The sequence below is a fragment of the Lissotriton helveticus genome, chromosome 2_1 (genome assembly GCF_964261635.1).
Source record: "Lissotriton helveticus chromosome 2_1, aLisHel1.1, whole genome shotgun sequence".
Taxonomy (NCBI): Eukaryota; Metazoa; Chordata; class Amphibia; order Caudata; family Salamandridae; genus Lissotriton; species Lissotriton helveticus.
The window spans coordinates 248356961-248379436 of NC_136059.1; the positions used below are offsets into that span (position 1 = coordinate 248356961).

The 22476-nt window shown below is 43.2% G+C and overlaps 1 protein-coding gene across 2 annotated transcripts in view; it reads right to left on the reverse strand.

Annotated features, from left to right (window-relative positions):
- The window catches only part of LOXHD1 (lipoxygenase homology PLAT domains 1), a 1099077-nt gene that overhangs the window by 352153 nt on the left and 724448 nt on the right, over positions 1-22476 (reverse strand). The window lies entirely within an intron of this gene.

The following is a 22476-nucleotide window of genomic DNA, read 5'->3' on the forward strand; positions in this document are numbered from 1 at the left end:
TCAGGATTCAAGCAAGCCGGGCCGACGACGCCTGAAATGGCAGAAACCGGTCCCCGGAAGCTTGTTTCCTTCCCAGTACAAGAATTGGCTTGGTAGTTTGGTTTGCCCTCTTCCCATCATGCACTGGGCCAGGAACAGACTAATTTGCATATAGCCAAGTTCTGAGCTGGGATGGTGCAGTGAGCTAAAAAACGGTGATGGATCAAGCCCTGATCTTTGGACTGGGTAAGAGTGGTCTGCTTAATTCAGGCACTCTGTTCATCACCACCCCCTTTTCTGAATCATTTTGTCCATCATAAGCATGGAAGGGTATACTCAGATGTGAGTCCCTTGCTCATTGCGCCATCAGGATTCAAGCAAGCCGGGCCGACGACGCCTAAAATGGCAGAAACCGGTCCCCGGAAGCTTGTTTCCTTCCCAGTACAAGAATTGGATTGGTAGTTTGGTTTGCCCTGTTCCCATCATGCACTGGGCCAGGAACAGACTAATTTGCATATAGCCAAGTTCTGAGCTGGGATGGTGCAGTGAGCTAAAAAACGGTGATGGATCAAGCCCTGATCTTTGGACTGGGTAAGAGTGGTCTGCTTAATTCAGGCACTCTGTTCATCACCACCCCCTTTTCTGAATCATTTTGTCCACCATAAGCGTGGAAGGGTATACTCAGATGTGAGTCCCTTGCTCATTGCACCATCAGGATTCAAGCAAGCCGGGCCGACGACGCCTAAAATGGCAGAAACCGGTCCCCGGAAGCTTGTTTCCTTCCCAGTACAAGAATTGGCTTGGTAGTTTGGTTTGCCCTGTTCCCATCATGCACTGGGCCAGGAACAGACTAATTTGCATATAGCCAAGTTCTGAGCTGGGATGGTGCAGTGAGCTAAAAAACGGTGATGGATCAAGCCCTGATCTTTGGACTGGGTAAGAGTGGTCTGCTTAATTCAGGCACTCTGTTCATCACCACCCCCTTTTCTGAATCATTTTGTCCACCATAAGCGTGGAAGGGTATACTCAGATGTGAGTCCCTTGCTCATTGCACCATCAGGATTCAAGCAAGCCGGGCCGACGACGCCTGAAATGGCAGAAACCGGTCCCCGGAAGCTTGTTTCCTTCCCAGTACAAGAATTGGCTTGGTAGTTTGGTTTGCCCTGTTCCCATCATGCACTGGGCCAGGAACAGACTAATTTGCATATAGCCAAGTTCTGAGCTGGGATGGTGCAGTGAGCTAAAAAACGGTGATGGATCAAGCCCTGATCTTTGGACTGGGTAAGAGTGGTCTGCTTAATTCAGGCACTCTGTTCATCACCACCCCCTTTTCTGAATCATTTTGTCCACCATAAGCGTGGAAGGGTATACTCAGATGTGAGTCCCTTGCTCATTGCACCATCAGGATTCAAGCAAGCCGGGCCGACGACGCCTGAAATGGCAGAAACCGGTCCCCCGAAGCTTGTTTCCTTCCCAGTACAAGAATTGGCTTGGTAGTTTGGTTTGCCCTGTTCCCATCATGCACTGGGCCAGGAACAGACTAATTTGCATATAGCCAAGTTCTGAGCTGGGATGGTGCAGTGAGCTAAAAAACGGTGATGGATCAAGCCCTGATCTTTGGACTGGGTAAGAGTGGTCTGCTTAATTCAGGCACTCTGTTCATCACCACCCCCTTTTCTGAATCATTTTGTCCACCATAAGCGTGGAAGGGTATACTCAGATGTGAGTCCCTTGCTCATTGCACCATCAGGATTCAAGCAAGCCGGGCCGACGACGCCTGAAATGGCAGAAACCGGTCCCCGGAAGCTTGTTTCCTTCCCAGTACAAGAATTGGCTTGGTAGTTTGGTTTGCCCTGTTCCCATCATGCACTGGGCCAGGAACAGACTAATTTGCATATAGCCAAGTTCTGAGCTGGGATGGTGCAGTGAGCTAAAAAACGGTGATGGATCAAGCCCTGATCTTTGGACTGGGTAAGAGTGGTCTGCTTAATTCAGGCACTCTGTTCATCACCACCCCCTTTTCTGAATCATTTTGTCCACCATAAGCGTGGAAGGGTATACTCAGATGTGAGTCCCTTGCTCATTGCACCATCAGGATTCAAGCAAGCCGGGCCGACGACGCCTGAAATGGCAGAAACCGGTCCCCGGAAGCTTGTTTCCTTCCCAGTACAAGAATTGGCTTGGTAGTTTGGTTTGCCCTGTTCCCATCATGCACTGGGCCAGGAACAGACTAATTTGCATATAGCCAAGTTCTGAGCTGGGATGGTGCAGTGAGCTAAAAAACGGTGATGGATCAAGCCCTGATCTTTGGACTGGGTAAGAGTGGTCTGCTTAATTCAGGCACTCTGTTCATCACCACCCCCTTTTCTGAATCATTTTGTCCACCATAAGCGTGGAAGGGTATACTCAGATGTGAGTCCCTTGCTCATTGCACCATCAGGATTCAAGCAAGCCAGGCCGACGACGCCTGAAATGGCAGAAACCGGTCCCCGGAAGCTTGTTTCCTTCCCAGTACAAGAATTGGCTTGGTAGTTTGGTTTGCCCTGTTCCCATCATGCACTGGGCCAGGAACAGACTAATTTGCATATAGCCAAGTTCTGAGCTGGGATGGTGCAATGAGCTAAAAAACGGTGATGGATCAAGCCCTGATCTTTGGACTGGGTAAGAGTGGTCTGCTTAATTCAGGCACTCTGTTCATCACCACCCCCTTTTCTGAATCATTTTGTCCACCATAAGCGTGGAAGGGTATACTCAGATGTGAGTCCCTTGCTCATTGCACCATCAGGATTCAAGCAAGCCGGGCCGACGACGCCTGAAATGGCAGAAACCGGTCCCCGGAAGCTTGTTTCCTTCCCAGTACAAGAATTGGCTTGGTAGTTTGGTTTGCCCTGTTCCCATCATGCACTGGGCCAGGTAACAGACTAATTTGCATATAGCCAAGTTCTGAGCTGGGATGGTGCAGTGAGCTAAAAAACGGTGATGGATCAAGCCCTGATCTTTGGACTGGGTAAGAGTGGTCTGCTTAATTCAGGCACTCTGTTCATCACCACCCCCTTTTCTGAATCCGGGAATGTTATATGGCAGTAAGTGATGGAGCAGAGCTGAGAAGGCTGTGTACATCCTTGTGCAGAGATACATGAAATAAACTACATGGAACCAATACATGTGTGTACGACACACCTACAATGGGATTCTGTAATCGCTGTCTAAACGCCAGTCATTAACCTCTTTAAATACGCAACTTGTGATGCACCAAGTCGCATTTTATAATGAAAAGATGTCAGAACTCGACTATTGTAAGTTATTACAGTCAAGTTCTGACATCACAATACCTGCTGCCAGCAGCCGAGGTTAAAGGCAGGTCAGGGAGCATAAATGAAGCAGCTGTTTAAAGCAACTGAAAGAACTTTGCTTTTCTTTCTTCTGCTCTATTTTAATAGCTTACGATGACAATCAGAGAGAATGTGTTTATTTTTTGTTCTCCTTAGATAGAGAAAAGCTAGAATCTTTCAGCATGTTTCTACACATGCAGAGCTACTGCAGCTTTTAGGTTTCTTTAAACTGACTTGTATTGAACTGTTTCTAATATCTATTTGCAACAAGAATACAAGTTGTTTGATGCGTTATTTTTTCACTAGAGGTTTTATTTTTAATCTTCATGTTTGCAAACATGCTCTCTCTTTCATATGAAAGAGCTACGCACCAAGGTTTTAAGTGGGTTATGGGAAAGGTGATGGTGTGACCATGTATTATATGCGATAAAGTACACCCGGGCGTATATGATAAGGATACTGTAAGTCACTTCGAAGTTCCATAACCTTGTAAAGGAACTTGGCCTCGTTCCACTATATGCTTATGGAGCTCTTCAGTGACTTGCAATATCCTTGTAATGTACGGCGGGGGGTACTTTATCCCTAATAAAAATGATGATAATAATAATGATGATAGTGATAATTATATTAATAACAATAACAATGATAACAATAATTTAAAAACTTTGAGTCTCCTGGTTTAGTGGATCCAGTCCAAATAGCCTAAGTGCTAGGTAATCTTCCCTCTGAAGGAGAACACAATGAAAAAGAGGGATGCACTTTAGCCTCACAGTAAAGCACAGCTACATGTGGTTTAGTGTTCTACAGCAATTTAGAGTTTTTAATATTGACCTGCAAAAATATCAAGTGCAGGATATTGACTGCCAATATGCTGTTGAGGTAAGTAGCTAAAGGTAGCTACAGCTTTACTTTTCTTAACTCCATGTCCATTGGATATGGTGATCTATACATTTTAGATATATATATATCTGTATATGTTGTATATTACCTACTGGAGATAGCCAGTAGGTATATATAGTTAGGATTGGCTACCATGGGAAATCGGCAACATTCTATTGGGAATAACTTTGGTGCCGGTTGAGGAATTTGCGTGTAATTGTCCAAAATTTTGGCCAACTCCGCTGCGCTCCTTCCCTGAAAGTTTCGGGGGGATTCGTGAAGTGGGGGCTGAGAAAAAAGGGGGGTCCCAAAACGTGTTTTCCCCATGTTAATTTCCATAGGACGGTCTGACAAGTCTACAGCCCGAACCGCTGAACGGAATTACACCAAACTTGGCAAAATTGTAGGGACTGGTACGCAGATGTGCCTTTGCTATGTTTGGTGAAAATTGCTACAGTGATTTTTATGAAAATTAACTTCAAAAACGCATATATATTTGGGCGGAGCCTAACCACATATCTCATCGTGAGATCTGATTGGCTGTCAGCACTTCATCCAAGAAGTGTTGGCACCCATCTTGGGACCAATATACATGATAGCACCTCATCAAAAAGCATTGTAGTTAATAGAGGGTTTTAGGACTTTAGTTACATTATAAATCATTTGTTGATGGTACCATACTCATTTTAGGAATTGTGGTGTGTTCTAAGGTGATTTTACCATGTGAAAAAGCCTTCTGCTGGGATATCATGAAACATGTTTGAAAGAAAACTATTATCTCATGCTTTTCCCACAGTGGTTTGGAAGGGGATCTATAAGCTAAACTGAAAGCATATTTTCTGTAAATTCACATTATCTTTCTCAGTCATGTGAGAATGAAGTCTGACATTCTCAGTAAAACATGTACATCCAACAAGGACAGAGACTGTCAGTTGATTCCTTTGTGTTCTACTGCAGCCTCCTAGAGTGTTCTAAAGAACAACTAGAGCACTAACAGTCCTACTTATTACAAAGGTATGGCACACCTGAAGCCAGCTTGATTGGAATAAAGTGGTAACTCTTAAAACATTTAATTTAAAAAGGAACAAAATGAGGGGGTATATTTTGCCATAGAAAGTATGATTAGTGCTGCAGAAAGAAAAATGAGGGCACATTTTGAGTGACTTCTCAAATCCTCATCTATTTCATTAAAAAATTCTGACATGCAGTCTCCCAAGATTGCCACCAGAGACAAAAGAGCCCAAATGTAGCCCAAATATCACCCAGATGTAGCCCAATGACAGAATGTCCCAGAGTGTTCTAAAGAACAACTAGAGCGCTAACAGTCCTAATTATTACAAAGGTATGGCACACCTGAAGCCATCTTGATTGGAATAAAGTGGTAACTCTTAAAACATTTAATTTAAATAGGAACAAAATGAGGGGGTATATTTTGCCATAGAAAGTATGATTAGTGCTGCAGAAAGAAAAATTAGGTCACATTTTGAGTGACTTCTCAAATTCTATGTCAGAACGGAGGCTCCGATTATGCTTATCTCAATTTCTTTACTGAAACACAACAGCCAATAGAAACACAGTAAAGAAACGAAAAAACTACATAACCCATAAACCCTGGGTAACCATAGAGTACATAAACCATATATAAAGAGTCATAGAGGTCACCACTTTCTCTTTCTTTGCTGCTCCGCAGCCAGTTAAGTGCTTTTCCTTATTATTGCATTCCTGTGTGTTTCAACTTTGTTAAATTGAGCGCGTTTTGTTGTTATTGCTAGCGCTTTGTTTCTTTCAAATTGCACTATTGATGTATGCTATTCGGATTGCTTCTGTTCGTTTGCTCGCGCTGCTGATAGAGCAAGATTTCGCATATTACGCGACTTGCTTGAGTCATGAACCTCGAATCTGTTATAACCCGGTAACAAAATTGTATGTTGTACTAATTTTCCTTTATTTGTGAATGCGCGTGTATCTTAGTGATGCTTGCCTATGTGTTTTACTAATACGATTAATCTGTGTCCTTAAAATGGCCGCTGTTTGGAATGTTGCTTCTGCGCATGCGTTAGTCACACTCACGTGACGTGACGTAGTTGTAATTCTGGAGGGAAAGGGTGCGCATGCGTAATAGCCACAAGATGGCTGCTTATGGTGAAGCTTGTGCAGATGCTCTCGTGTTATTGTGTATTGCACTAATATAAAACCGCATAGTATATTTTTATAGTGATAAACCATAAGTATACAATTATGATATGTAGTATATTCATTTATTTCTATGTTTTAATTTGTTTTCGCTTACTTTTCATGTACCACGATAACTGGGGGGTCTGACTTTGACGAGAACCATTCTGACGGTCCCTTCTGCGCATGACACGCAGCCAGGGAGAAATGTCCTTGAGCAGTGGAACTCAGCCAGCTGGCAGCCACAGTCAAGATGCTCCTGCGAAAGCCACCTCTGACCTAGGATCATGGAGCAAAATTTGTTCTTCATTTGTAACAATTGTATTTCTTCATTGTATTCTGTGAAACTTTTCGTGGGAACCCCAATCCTGCTAGGCGGATCCCTAGAATGTAAATTTGGGCTTACAGTAGTCTGTTCTGATTGGTGTGTTAACCTAGCCTACTTTGGGACCAATCGAAATTGTGGATTCTGACACTTTGCAACATTGGGGGGTGGTACACTGACCCCAAAACAGTATATCTAGCCTAGGTTCAGCTAGAGAAATTGTCCGACTTGTCTGAATAGCTGACCTGTCACTGACCCAACGCACTCAATAGATGACTGAATTTACAGAGCGCTGCGGAGCACTCTGTCCGAAATTGACCATAGACTTTTAAAGGTTTTACTAAACCTTAAGTGCTGGCGGAGCACTTTGCTGGGGAGTTCGCTAACCCAATCGGGGTTCTGACTGATAGCTGCAGAGAGGGTGGAGCGCAGGCGTTGCTTCCGAACTGCGGGTGCTGGTCGTGCCTGGGTGGTCCTGTCCTGATCCTAATCTGGTTTTTCCTGTCCTGTCCTGGGGTGTCCATTCTGCACCTGCTGTCCCATTGATGACTGCTATTCCTTGGGGTATTTCCTGTCCTTGACTGATCCGTGGCCAGGGTTGGTTTTCACACCATTCTAGGTAAATATATAGATAGGGCTGAGAACTCTATACTGCACCTTTCTATTTTCTGTCTTTGCTTCAATAAAGACATACTTTTGCACATGTTATAATTTCCATGCTTTTCGCCAACCTACTAAATGAAAGCCTTACATTATTTTCCGTAGCATGTTCCTATGTTACCCTCCCTTTATCGTCTTCCTCCATACCGTTTATGACATATAGATGTTGTCTATAAAGTCTCTCTCTTTAAACTGATCGGAAGTTATATTGTTATAGAATGTTTCCCTTTTTCACCCTTCCTATAGAAGTATAAGAGCCCTAACTTTATCCACTGTAGAATTTTCTATGTATATGCCCACATTCAGCCTTTGTAGCTGTGATTTCAAATTTATCACTTGATACCTGCTTAGCATATTTCTCTGAATTTCATTTCATAAATGGTAGCCCTAGTATACATTCTTTACGGTTATGTGATTTTCGTTATCCTAATCATTGATTGCCTAATAATTGTGAATTTGATGCTTTCTGAACTTGAAAACTAGATAAAACCTTTAAAACTTCTCAGTTGTCCGTGGTCATTTTATGAAATATCAAAGATATTTAAAGTTGGGTTTTGTATTTGTCTACCTTTCTTCACAGCTAGCTCCCTGATCTATCGTGGTTATAGGTACCAGTAACGGTGGATGGTAAGTCGGGTACATTAGAATACAAAAGGAAGGAATCAGGGTTGCTGATGGTAGGCTTGTGAGGTCACCTGATTAATGTATATGGTGATTTGAAATCTATGGGCCCGAAACCTATATGGTGAAATTATAGGTCGGGTGACCCACGATCTCTATCAGTAATTTTCTGGTAGCAGAGCTATGGTTAGGGACTAGTTAAAGTTAGGTAGGACTAGTTAAGCTAGATAAGTTGGATGCTGCTAGTTGAGAAAGAACTTTTGCTGCTAAAAGAGTAAAGATTTTAGGTGAACTGATCACTCACGTGAAATGCTTTGCTTTGGAAAATTATGAAATGTTTTAAATTGTTTTTCTTATTATGGTACTGATATATGTATTAACCCACTTGTTAAGTTACTGTTACATGTTTGTTGGGAATCCCCGGGGAATTGAATAGCGAGTGGTGAAGAGAATCCACTTGCTTTGAGGTGACTTACTCCAGGAAGGTTAGTGCAGGTTAGGTAGAACTGGAAGCACTAACCAGGGTTTTTTTCTGAAATTATGTTTGAATAAATGATTGCTACGAGATCATTGGCAAAACTTCTCTCGTGATATAACCTAGTAAGAGTCACAGTGGAAGGAGTAGCAGGTTCGTCGGAGCTTGAGTGATAGCAAAGGGGTTCGCTGGTGAAACGTTGGACTTAGAATATATCCCAGAAAAGTGGATGAGTCTAAGGAAGTAACAGGTTCCCTAATGCTTGAGTGAAGGGTAGGCAGAAGAGATCTATCCGTAGTGTGTGAAAAGTAAATGGAAGTAGTTTACTTGCAGTGAAACAAATCTTTTCTGTCTAGACACTTGAGTACAGTGGCGAATGTGTATTTGTTGTTAAATAACCAAGCACTAGCACTTTAGAAAGAAATTAAGTTTCCGTTACCTTGTGAAGGAGGGAGTCAGTCGCGAAGCTGCTCTGACGTCACTCTGTGCCGCGCTGGGATTGGTAGACGCAGCGAGTGTGTAGCGGAGCTGGAATTGTAAAGGAGGGTTGAGTGCTGAAGCGTGAGAAACCTGTCTCACGAAAAGGCCGCGCACCCATTGGTCGAGATTATTTGAATTCGTGCATTTCATTGGTCGCACGAAAAATAAGAGACGCACTAGGATTGGAAGTGATTTTGTAAACAAAAGTCACTCGTAGGAATCGTATGTGGCATTCGTATAGACCGCATACCAGACCCGATCCTCGGTATATGGGATTTGAGAACGATCAGTGGAAAGGTGTTAAAATTGACATTATGTACGGAAACAAGAGAAAACTATCCCTTGTAAATAAAGTAAAGAATTATTTCAAAAAGGATAAACCGATTAGAACCAGAGAAGGTGTTGTTATTCCGCCACCTAATACTCCCGCATCTTTCATGCTGTTTGACAAAGGGTACCATACCTGCGTATGGTTGGAAAATTGGGTGGAATACACCAAGGATGACGGAGTTTTCGCTTTTCCGTTAGAGGGTACATTCAATGGCAGGATTTTATTTAATTTGAGAACCCGAATGAATGACTTACATCCCAGACCTAGATTAACGCAGTATGAAGCATTAGAATTTTGGGAGATTGAGGCTTTTGAGAGAGATAAGCCCCGTATGGATAAAGGTTTAACTAAATTTTATCCAAAACTGAAACAAGAAACCCGTGACAAAAAGATGAAACAGTGGAGACAGAATATGATTGTGGAAGGACTATTTCCAATGATGCCAGCGGGTGGTCCTCCTGGGGGGGAGAAAAGGACAGAAAAATGTAAACATTGGGTGCCCATTGGAGAGTCGGATGATGAGTTGTTAGATGACCTGTTTTTAAGAAGCCCACCTCCTTATAATGAAGGACACCGACCTTCTAGTGAAGGGGATAATTCTCGAAGACCTCTGCCCCAAGATGAGGCCAGATCCGCAAGTGTAGGAGGGAATTGTCAAATACCCCCCTATACCGATAGTTTAGGACCCGTAGATGCAAGAGATATTTATCCTAGAGTACCCGCTGGTGGAGAAACGAGATACACACGCGAAAGAGACTTTTTCCCCAGATCTCCCTACGAAGGTGAGGCAAGACCATCCGGTTCAGGAATGCCGTTCCTAAACCCTCCATATGAGGAGGAACCAAGATCCCTAGGCACAGGTACTTTGCCCCCAAGACCTAGTTATGGAGAAGGACTTAGAGAAACTCCTCCCACTGCCCCGAGTTGTGCTCCAACTTTAACCCCACAAGTATTACATGGCAATTCAGTCGAAAGGATATTGGAGGACAGAGAACGAGAGGCACTAGCTAAGCAGAGAGCTGAAATATTTCAGAGGATTTCTCAGTTAAATGCAAGTCCTGGGTCTTTAACAATCCCGGTTACTATTGGACCAGTGGTTCCATTGTATGGGGATCGACAGGGAAGTCCAAGAACTCCAGTTATTGCCCCAGTTGTAGCCCAACTGAGATCAGAGCCCTTAATTGTAGATGACTTAACAAGTGAATGTGAGTCTGAAGTTTCGCTAATGGATCTGCCCATTAGGGAACCAGGAAAAAGGATGCAGAAAAGACATAATCCTTTCAATGCGAGGGAGATTCAAATGGAATCAACTTCGGGTACTAAGAGTGTCACGGTAGTAACTCCTGAAGAAATTGAGAGATGGAGTCGAGAATTAGAAAAACAAACTCTTCAGTCGAAACCTCTAGATCTCTACAAACTGAGAGTAGAAATAGAAGAACTTATGGCAGGAAATGTAGGATTAGATCGATTAAATACCTACTCAGAAGAAGAGCTGTTGTTTATCTGCAAGAGCCTTACTCGAAATGCCAGGGTACTCCATGAAAAACTAACTGACACTGCAGATAGTATGGGAATAGATATCTCGAAATCAAAACCTTTGCAAAAACCGTACAGAGCAGATTTCTCAGACAAGGATCTGGAAAACCTGAACATGTCAGGGAAGAAGGCACAGGTCAAAGAGTTATTGACAGTATTACAGAAGTGGGGAGATGTGGACAGATGGAAAGCCAGGTGGGCCAAAAAGAAAGATGAGGCTAGATCCAAACAAGTGACTCCTCAGTTCGTTCTAAAAGAAGCTGATAGACCAGAGCAGTTATGTCCTATGCGTGAAGTACCAGGTGGAAAATACGTACATGTTCCATGGTCCAGACAGGATATTGTGTCCTTTACAAATGATTTCCCAAAATTACGAGAGAAGCCTGTGGACTGGTACAGGCAGGTGGAAAGGTTTGTAAAGGTTCAAAAATGCATGTGGAAAGATTTGGATGGGTTCTTTGATATTGAGGTTCCGGTAGACTTATGGACCGAGTGTAAAATAGCCATAGCTTGGCCTAGTGAGGAGTACCCGAGGGACTCTAGAACAGGGGAACCCTCTAAAGAAGTGATGAAAAAATATGAACAAGTAATTCAACATTTGAAGCTAAAAGTGCCCGCAAAGGAAACTGATTGGACCAAAATAGATAGAACCACGCAGGAAAGGGACGAGACTGTGCACTCCTTTTATGAAAGACTGTTACAGGTGTTTAAAACATACAGCGGCATAGATAACATCGAGATGAAGGATATGACTCACTTCATTTACAGGTTTGTAAATGGTTTAAGACCCGAAATTTGTCAGTGGATCAAAGATAATAAAATTTGTTGGCAGTCTAAGAAAATAGATGAGGTCCTACGGTACGCAAAGTACTGTGAGGACGAAATGGCAGAAAAGCGAAAGGCGTTGAAGGAGAAGGAGAAGGTGATGTGGGCACAAGTAAAACTCGCAGAACAGCAGGAAAAGCAGTTAGGTAAATTGAGTAAGACTACCCAAAGTCCAAGCCTTGGGGGTGGGGGAAAGCCCAAAGTGAAAATGAGCAGAGAGGAAGCTAAAAAGAAATTTCCCTGCCACCAGTGCGGGGAAATTGGACATTGGAGAGACGAGTGTCCATATTTACAGCATGATAATACCCAAACCCCTGATATAATTCCACAGACGCAGAATGAAAAACCAAGAAAGACCCAGCAGCAGGTAAAAACAATCCAAGTGCCCCGAGCGCCAAAACCGAATATTAAGGGAAAATCACCGCAGGGTGTCGACATAGAAATCTGGGGAGGCAATGAGAACAGAAATGCAGCAACTTCGCAGTATTTATTAAATGACACTTTTCTCTGTGACGACCAATACTGACGGGGCCTGAGAGGGGAGGACGAGGAGTGTGTACTTGGCGCCTCCTTGCCGGTAGACCAGTCAGGGCCATACATTGAAGGAAAGGTTGATGGAAATGATGTCACCTTTCTATTGGACACTGGTGCTACCCGTTCTACTGTGAGAACAGCGGACGTTCCAAACCTACCCCTCTCGGGAGAAGAAATCCAGGCCCATGGAGATCACAATAGGGAACTTTAAAGAAATGCATAGATTTGTCGTTTGTGACACTAGTCCAGTAAACTTACTGGGACGTGATTTGTTGTGCAAAATGAACTGTACTATCTTTTGCACACCAAAGGGCGTCGAAATTCAGACCCCAGACGAAGATGGCATCTACAAGTTAATGTTAATCAGACCTGACTCAGAAATTAAACGAATGACTATACAAGACTTACCTGAAGAACTTCAACAGACAGTGAAACCAGAAGTATGGGACTTTACTGGAAAGGATGTAGGATTAATGGCAAATGTAGATCCCATACAAATAGCCATGAAAGAAAATGCAGTTTACCCCAATACCAAGCCTTACAGAATGAGTGCCGAAGTGAGAGCAGGAGTTGCCATTGAAATACAGAAATTGCTAGAAGCAAACATCATACAAGAAGTGATGAGCAGCCCGTGTAATTCCCCCATAATCGGAATCAAGAAACCTAGTGGCAAGTACAGAGTAGTACAGGACCTGAGAAAGGTAAACAAGATCGTTGTTCCTTGCTGTCCTATTGTCCCGAACCCCGCAGTGATCCTGTATCAGATTCCTTGGGATGCTGAGTGGTTCACTGTGATAGACCTATGTCACGCATTCTTTTCGATCCCATTGCATCCAGACAGCAAATTTATTTTCTCATTTGCTTTCAATAGTCACGTGTATGTTTGGAATCGTGTCCCCCAGGGGTACACAGAAAGCCCATCTATCTTTAATCAGATCCTGAAAAGGTGTCTTGAATCTTTAGTCTTACCTGGAAAGTCTGTTTTGGTGCAATATATAGACGACCTTTTGGTGGCGTCTAAAAGTCATAGAGATTGTGTGATTGACACCATTGCTTTACTGAATCACCTAGGTGAAAAGGGACATAAAGTGGCCCCTGAAAAATTGCAGTTCTGTTCAAAATCAGTGAAATGTCTGGGGCACCAGATCGAAAAAGGCATCAGAAAAGTCAGTTCAGAGAGAGTCAGAATAATTCAAATGATGCAGTTACCCCGTACTCAGAAAGAGATCAGAATGTTCCTTGGGGTTGTAGGTTACTGTAGGCAATGGATTGTGGGATTTGCAGTCCTGGCAAAGCCTTTGATAAAAATGACCAAGAAAGGAGCAAAGGACCCAGTTGAATGGGATGATGAAAGCTTAACAGCATTCACTAAATTACGAGACTGCCTGTGTACAGCCCCTGCTTTAGGAATGCCTGACTATTCTAAGGAGTTTGCCCTGTTCTGTGACACACGAGACAATTGTGCATTGTCAGTCTTAACCCAGGAGCATGGGTTGATTAGACGCCCAGTGGCATATTTTTCGGCCACTTTGGATCCAGTGGCTGCTGGATTACCTGGGTGTCTGAAAGCGGTAGCTGCCACTTGCACGAGCTTAGAGCAGAGTGAATCCATTGTAATGGGGCATCCTGTAACTGTGTATGTTCCACATGCAGTTGTAATTTTACTGACCCGAACCAAGACTCAGTATCTCACCCCTAGTCGGCTGACTAAATACGAGAGGATTCTCGTGGGTGCTGCAAATGTAGTTATTACCCGGTGTAATATCCTGAACCCCGCCACCCTACTCCCTGATTCCATGAATGTAGAAGATAAAGGAGAGAACGAGCATGACTGCAATGACCTGACAGAATTCAGTACTAAACCCCGCCCAGACATCAAGGAAACACCTTTACCTGTACATGATGAGGAGTTCTTTGTGGATGGCTCATGTATGAGACACAAACTTGTAGGGCTAAGCGCTGCTTATGCTGTAGTCACCTTAAACAGCATTAAAGAAGCATCATGTTTATTTGGAGTAAAGTCTGCACAAGTAGCCGAATTGATAGCATTGGTAAGAGCTTGCAAATTGGGAAAAGACAAAAGAATAACAGTATATACTGACAGTCAGTACTGTTATGGGGTTGTGCATGACTTTGGCCAATTATGGCTACAAAGAGAATTCCTGACTTCATCAGGTACCCCCATTCGGAATGGAAGGGTTGTACAAAATTTACTGGAAGCAATCCAATTACCAAAAGAATTAGCAGTGGTCAAATGTGTTGACCATAAAAAAGGCCTTGACGCTGTATCTTTGGGAAATGATTTTGCTGATCAAGTGGCAAAACAGTGTGCTAAGGATCGCATGTCCATAAATATCAAACTGGGAGGGATTGGAAACAGCTGCCAACTTATGGTGTTTGAAGAAGTGCCTACCTGGGATGAGGTGAGAGATTGGCAGCATGCTACGCCATTGAAAGAGCAAGAAAGGTGGAGAAAACTTGGCTGTCGACCGAGAAGTGAGGATGGTGTCATTGTGGGCCCAAATGGTATGCCTGTGTTACCTAGACACCTGCTTGCCTCTATGGCCAGGTTGATACATGGAAATTCACACATTGGTAGGGATGCCATGGTTCTGGTTTTCCAACAAACCTGGTACAATCCAAAGTTCAGGAAAGTAGCAGAATCACTCTGCCAGAGGTGCTTGACCTGTCAGCAGTTCAACGCTGGCAAAAGAACAGTAGTTGAACTGGGGAAAATTGGAAAATCAGGAGGTCCCTTTGTAAGGATACAGATTGACTTCATTACCATGCCTCGTTGTGAGGGAAAAAGATATGTCCTTTTCATTGTCTGCCTGTTTTCAAAATGGGTGGAAGCTTACCCTGCCAAACAGAATGATGCCATAACCGTAGCCAAAATGTTACTACGAGAACTAATACCTAGGTTCGGGGTTCTAGTCACTATTGAATCAGATTGAGGTGGACATTTTCAGAATGAGGTAATCGATCAGCTCTGTAAAGCATTTGGAATCACACAAAAGCTGCACTGTGCATATCGTCCAGAGGCTTCTGGAGTAGTAGAGCAAATGAATGGCACCATAAAATCAAGATTAGCAAAAATGTGTAACTCTACTGGCATGAACTGGATAAATGCCTTGCCTCTTGTACTGATGGGACTTAGAAGTATTCCAGACCGCAAAACAGGCCTGAGCCCCCATGAGATCTTGATGGGAAGAGTGATGAGACAAGCATGGGTACCAGGATACAAACTGTTAAGCATTACTGATGATTTGGTACTTGAGTACTGCAAGCAACTGGGTGACCAAGTGCGTTCTATCTCTCGCCAGATTGGGGAAGACGCCGTCGCCAACCCGACAACTCCAGTTCACAAGCTGGTTCCTGGTGACTGGGTTAGAATCAAGAAGCATACTCGTTCGAGTTGCCTTGCACCAAGGTGGGGAGAAAAACGCCAGATAATACTGGTGACCACAACAGCAGTGAAGTGTGCAGGCGTTCCCAAGTGGATCCATGCCAGCCATACACAGAAAGTGATCCCAGACGAAGAACCTGGAGCTGAAGGTTGTCCAGCTGAGGGGTCTGCAGATGTTGGTCCTGAAGTAGCTGATGACGAACAACCGAGCACCAGTCAAGATGATTGGATACCCATAATCGACCTACCTGAAGACCCAATCAGAACCAGAGAGCGAAGCTACGAAGATAGAGAGTGGAACAGAGAGGACGAGATAGGCACAGGCGAAGACCCTCAGATCATTGAGATTCACGTCAAATCTGAGGACGAAGGGGAAGGTCAGACAGGGACAGAACAGGTCATTGACACACCTCCTCTAACTCCTGAAATTGAAAAGGGTCAGACTAGAACTAGTGTAAACGTTCGAGCAGAAGAAAATCAAGAGATCGAAGTGCTTAAACAGGATCAGATAGAATTAGAAGAACGTGTTCAGGACGCAGAAACAGAGACACTCGAAAGCCAAAACCAAACTTCACCTGAACCAGGCCAGCTTAGTAACCAGGCAGAAGAAATAGATACAAGACCTGGGACTAGTCAGACAGGAAGGGAAGAAACAGAAGCAGAAGTGCCACAAACAAACAAAAATAAAAGAGCATTAGAAGAAAACCAAATCACAGTGCCAGCTAAAAGACTCAAGAAAAAGAAACATATCGAACCCAGATACATTAAAAGACTGAGACTGAGAATAAAAACAGTAGAAGAAAAACTTGCAGAAAGAAGGAAAAGTCCTCGAATTTCAGAACAAGCTGGAGAAAGCTCCAAAAGAAGGAGTGATCGAATAAAAAGACTGAATGAAGAATACCAAGATCCTGAATGGACATTTTTAATTTTGGAGGATTTTGAGGATCTTGATATAACTGACGAAAGTGACGGAGAACCGATTGCTGATCAGTCTACAGAAGAGGAAGACGAATTAACCTGAAGTTGCGCAGAGTAAGCTAACTGTGCAAAGTTACAAAGAGGGGTTGAGAAATCTTCTTCTGAATGAAAATGTCTGATTCAAACGTGAATGGAAGGCCTAGAAGCAGTTGTTGCAAAACATGCTGCCGAGTATGTATATGTTTCAGAAAAGGGGGTGGTGATGAACAGAGTGTCTGAATTAAGCAGACCACTCTTACCCAGTCCAAAGATCAGGGCTTGATCCATCACCGTTATTTAGCTCACTGCCCCATCCCAGCTCAGAACCTGGCTATATGCAAATTAGTCTGTCCCTGGCCCAGTGCATCATGGGAACAGGGCAGACCAAACTACCAAGCCAATTCTTCACCAGAAAGGAGACAAGCTACCGGGGACCGGTTTCTGGCATTTCAGCCTCGTCGGCCCGGCTTGCTTGAATCCTGATGGAGCAGTGAGCAAGGGACTCATGTCTGAGTATACCCTGCCACACCTATAGTGGCCAAAAACGATTCAGAAGAGGGGGTGGTGATGAACAGACTCTTACCCAGTCCAAAGATCAGGGCTTGATCCATCACCGATATTTAGCTATGTATATGTAGCATAGTTATATTGATGATAATTTGGATAGGACTAACAATTTTTATACCATATATGGTAAGCAAAAATACTAATATTAATCCTACACAGACTGTGACTACTGACACTGAAGAACTGACAACACGAAGTGTAGAAAGACGTGAAAAAGCACTCAGACAAACAAAACAAGACTTAGAAGCATCAGATGAGGAAGGACTACATTATCATGGAGTAAAGAACCAGACTCATTTAAATGTTTTCGCAAACCTGTTAGTACACTATGTAGAAACTATGGAGATAGAAGACTGCTATGTCTGCATGAAGCTACCTACTTCTGTAGCTGAAGGCGTGACTTACCATCACCTACCTTTGACCTATGGAATTTCCTGTAGCATTTTAGCTAGTTTATTTTACAAAAGAGGACCATTACAGTATTACTATTCTAATTCAGACGTGATATTTTCTGAACTTCCTATACGTGGAAATCTGAATCCTGTACATACCAAAAGTGACGTTACACGTTATATGGGAGAATACTTTCTGACTATAGGTACCATAGACTTGAATGAAGCACATAGAGATAACTTGACCTGTTCATTACATGAACAAGAAAAAATATTTTTAAACATGGCAGAGAAAAGAAGGGAGAGTTTCCAAAGAAAGGCTAATGACAAAAGACAGAAAACTCCTAAATGGGCTGAAAACATGGAAAGCACCTCAAATGGTGGGAGTGGTCCTGCTTTGTTGCTGGATTTCGAAAGAAAAGGGAAACTCTGTCTTCACCGCGAGAAGACTAGTTATTATAATAACATTTTCATTGGTTCCAGTCAATGTGAACACAATTACAAGGTAATTGGAGGTTGGTGTTTCAAAAATGGGTCAGAACCTGTGTTTCCCGGAATTTATTATATATGTGGAGACAAGGCTTATTTCAAATTGCCGGATCACTGGTATGGAAGCTGCTACTTTGGCATTGTCTTCCCGAAAATATACCATGTGAAGGAAATTGCTGGAAGCAATGAAAACACTAATGGCTTAGTGCGTAGTAAAAGAGAAAGCGTAGGAGAAATAATGGGTAGTATTTTTAGTGCACTGATACCTGGAGTGGGAGTGGTTCTGAACACACACAGAATTTGCAAATTATCCACGATAGTGGATGTGCTGTCTACTGACACAGCTCATGGATTCTTGCTGGTTAATACCGAAATGGTTGCGATCAGATCAATGGTTTTGCAGAACAGACTTGCGCTTGACACCTTATTAGCAAAAGAGGGCGGAGTCTGCCGGATGCTGAAGGCGCAACATTGTTGCACTTACATACCGGACAAAAGTGTACAGATTAAAAGATATGTGAAAAACATTACTAATTTGGAAAAGGAACTCAACCCACTGGAGGTTGACAGTGCCTGGAAGAGACTTGTCGATGGTCTCTCCAATGTAGGTCATTGGTTTGCTAATTTAGGTAAAAGTTTATTGTTTAAGGTACTGATGCCAATTGGAGTGATAGGTCTCATCATTTTCCTCATATTCGTCTGTTGCAAATGTCGCAAACACACAAAGAAATACACGGTGGATAGAAGGGGTGTGAAACGGAGTATGGATGAGCTTGAATTGGAAGAAGTGAATAATCAGATTTACAAGAAGGTGAAAAATTCTCACCCTAGCAAAGATGTGAAAGAGAAATTGAATCGCTTGTTGGAAGAGATTGAGATGCATAAAGTGTGAGAAAAGTTGGCATCTGGTTCCATTTTTATTTGTGATGATAGTAAATATCATCAAAGAGGGGATTGATAGAGCAAGATTTCGCATATTACGCGACTTGCTTGAGTCATGAACCTCGAATCTGTTATAACCCGGTAACAAAATTGTATGTTGTACTAATTTTCCTTTATTTTTGAATGCGCGTGTATCTTAGTGATGCTTGCCTATGTGTTTTACTAATACGATTAATCTGTGTCCTTAAAATTGCCGCTGTTTGGAATGTTGCTTCTGCGCATGCGTTAGTCACACTCACGTGACGTGACGTAGTTGTAATTCTGGAGGGAAAGGGTGCGCATGCGTAATAGCCACAAGATGGCTGCTTATGTAATAACGTGGTGAAGCTTGTGCAGATGCTCTCGTGTTATTGTGCATTGCACTAATATAAAACCGCATAGTATATTTTTATAGTGATAAACCATAAGTATACAATTATGATATGTAGTATATTCATTTATTTCTATGTTTTAATTTGTTTTCGCTTACTTTTCATGTACCACGATAACTGGGGGGTCTGACTTTGACGAGAACCATTCTGACGGTCCCTTCTGCGCATGACAGGCAGCCAGGGAGAAATGTCCTTGAGCAGTGGAACTCAGCCAGCTGGCAGCCACAGTCAAGATGCTCCTGCGAAAGCCACCTCTGACCTAGGAGGATGGAGCAAAATTTGTTCTTCATTTGTAACAATTGTATTTCTTCATTGTATTCTGTGAAACTTTTCGTGGGAACCCCAATCCTGCTAGGCGGATCCCTAGAATGTAAATTTGGGCTTACAGTAGTCTGTTCTGATTGGTGTGTTAACCTAGCCTACTTTGGGACCAATCAAAATTGTGGATTCTGACACTTTGCAACATTGGGGGGTGGTACACTGACCCCAAAACAGTATATCTAGCCTAGGTTCAGCTAGAGAAATTGTCCGACTTGTCTGAATAGCTGACCTGTCACTGACCCAACGCACTCAATAGATGACTGAATTTACAGAGCGCTGCGGAGCACTCTGTCCGAAATTGACCATAGACTTTTAAAGGTTTTACTAAACCTTAAGTGCTGGCGGAGCACTTTGCTGGGGAGTTCGCTAACCCAATCGGGGTTCTGACTGATAGCTGCAGAGAGGGTGGAGCGCAGGCATTGCTTCCGAACTGCGGGTGCTGGTCGTGCCTTGGTGGTCCTGTCCTGATCCTAATCTGGTTTTTCCTGTCCTGTACTGGGGTGTCCATTCTGCACCTGCTGTCCCATTGATGACTGCTATTCCTTGGGGTATTTCCTGTCCTTGACTTATCCGTGGCCAGGGTTGGTTTTCACACCATTCTAGGTAAATATATAGATAGGGCTGAGAACTCTATACTGCACCTTTCTATTTTCTGTCTTTGCTTCAATAAAGACATACTTTTGCACATGTTATAATTTCCATGCTTTTCGCCAACCTACTAAATGAAAGCCTTACATTATTTTCCGTAGCATGTTCCTATGTTACCTCCCTTTATCGTCTTCCTCCATACCGTTTATGACATATAGATTTTGTCTATAAAGTCTCTCTCTTTAAACTGATCGGAAGTTATATTGTTATAGAATGTTTCCCTTTTTCACCCTTCCTATAGAAGTATAAGAGCCCTAACTTTATCCACTGTAGAATTTTCTATGTATATGCCCACATTCAGCCTTTGTAGCTGTGATTTCAAATTCATCACTTGATACCTGCTTAGCATATTTCTCTGAATTTCATTTCATAAATGTTAGCCCTAGTGTACATTCTTTACGGTTATGTGATTTTCGTTATCCTAATCATTGATTGCCTAATAATTGTGAATTTGATGCTTTCTGAACTTGAAAACTAGATAAAACCTTTAAAACTTCTCAGTTGTCCGTGGTCATTTTATGAAATATCAAAGATATTTAAAGTTGGGTTTTGTATTTGTCTACCTTTCTTCACAGCTAGCTCCTTGATCTATCGTGGTTATAGGTACCCGTAACGGTGGATGGTAAGTCGGGTACATTAGAATACAAAAGGAAGGAATCAGGGTTGCTGATGGTAGGCTTGTGAGGTCACCTGATTAATGTATATGGTGATTTCAAATCTATGGGCCCGAAACCTATATGGTGAAATTATAGGTCGGGTGACCCACGATCTCTATCACTGCTGCCTACCGACCGTTTTCTTCGTGCCGCTTGGTTGTCGGGGGCGTGTGTTCACCCCTCGTTGCAGGCTTGCTATTTGCGCCTGTAAGTATATTTGGTGGAGCGGGAGCGGGGCTGAGAGACGCGCGTCCTTCACGTGCGTCTCCCATTGTCGGCAGGCGAGCTCCGCGCATGCACTGTTTCTCCGCTTGTTTGCCTCAGCGGCCGGCGGGGGAACTGCAAATTAGTCATTGTTTTGCCAGCTGACAGGACTTTGCGAGCGCTTGGAGCAGTCTCCGTGTAGAAAGGAGATAAGTGAATTTGGCTGTCTGCCTTGCCCTTTTTGCCTGCCGATAGACCCCAGACGCCCTAGTTTAATATAGAACTGGGGTTGTAATAATTTTACATAAGGCTTTGCCTAGAGTGTTTTAGCAAGCCCTCCCTCCACACTTTAAATAATTTGACAGGTTCTTCCTGCTGCTTTGGCTTGCTTTGGGTTGTACACTCCCCCTGCATTGCCCTTTGGGTGTCAATACATTTCTCTCCTCATTGGGCATATTTTTCCTTTGAAAAAGGTCATAATGGGTGACTATTATGAGGACGAGGAGGAATACTATTACGCTGAGGAAGAGCCGGCTGGCTCTGAGGGTGCTGCATATATGGACCAGGCCTTGTACCATGCTATCGCCCCTCTGAAACGGCATTTATCAGAGTATGCCACTCAGCAAGGCTGGCTACCTAAGTCTAGTCGCTCAAAAAAGTCACCTAAGAATCCTCATATGGTGGATTTTGTTAAATTGGCCAAGAATCTTTCTTCTACAAAAGCTTCCAAGAAATCTTCCCCTTTTGTTACAGCGCATCAGGTTTCTCCCAATACAGATGATTCTTCCTCTACTGATACTTCTTCAGACGCTGCAGTTCCACCTCCTAAGAAGAAGGCTCGCAAGGAGCATTTCGTTGATGCTTCTTCCGCTCCCCAGGTGCTGACATTTGATCCGGATGATATTATCCACCCCAATTCTTCTGCCTGGCTTCCCTCTCCTGAGGTGGCGGACTATGTTCAATCACACATTTGTAGACCTTTTGAAAAAGATGTTCGCGCACGCTTGCGCTCTGAGTGTCCCCGTTCAGATCTTGCGGATAAGTTGGCGGATACTCCGGAAGTTGATCCAACTATGGTAACATACATGCGCAAGTATTCTAAGGATCCCAAAAAAGGTCTGGACAGATCCTGGAGGTCCTGCCAAGACAAATTGTTGGATCTTTTGGGTCCCTTGACTAAGATTTTGGATTTGCCATATTGTGCAAAAAATTCAAACTCTATGATTGATCCTGAGGAATTAGTAGGATGGTCTCAGAGGGCCATCTGCATTCTAGGCAATGCGAATTGTGCCCTTTCCTGCGAATGTCGCCGTTCCATTCTCATGAAGTTGGATCCTAAGTTGACGGATCTCGCCCCTTCTGAGTCAGGTTCAT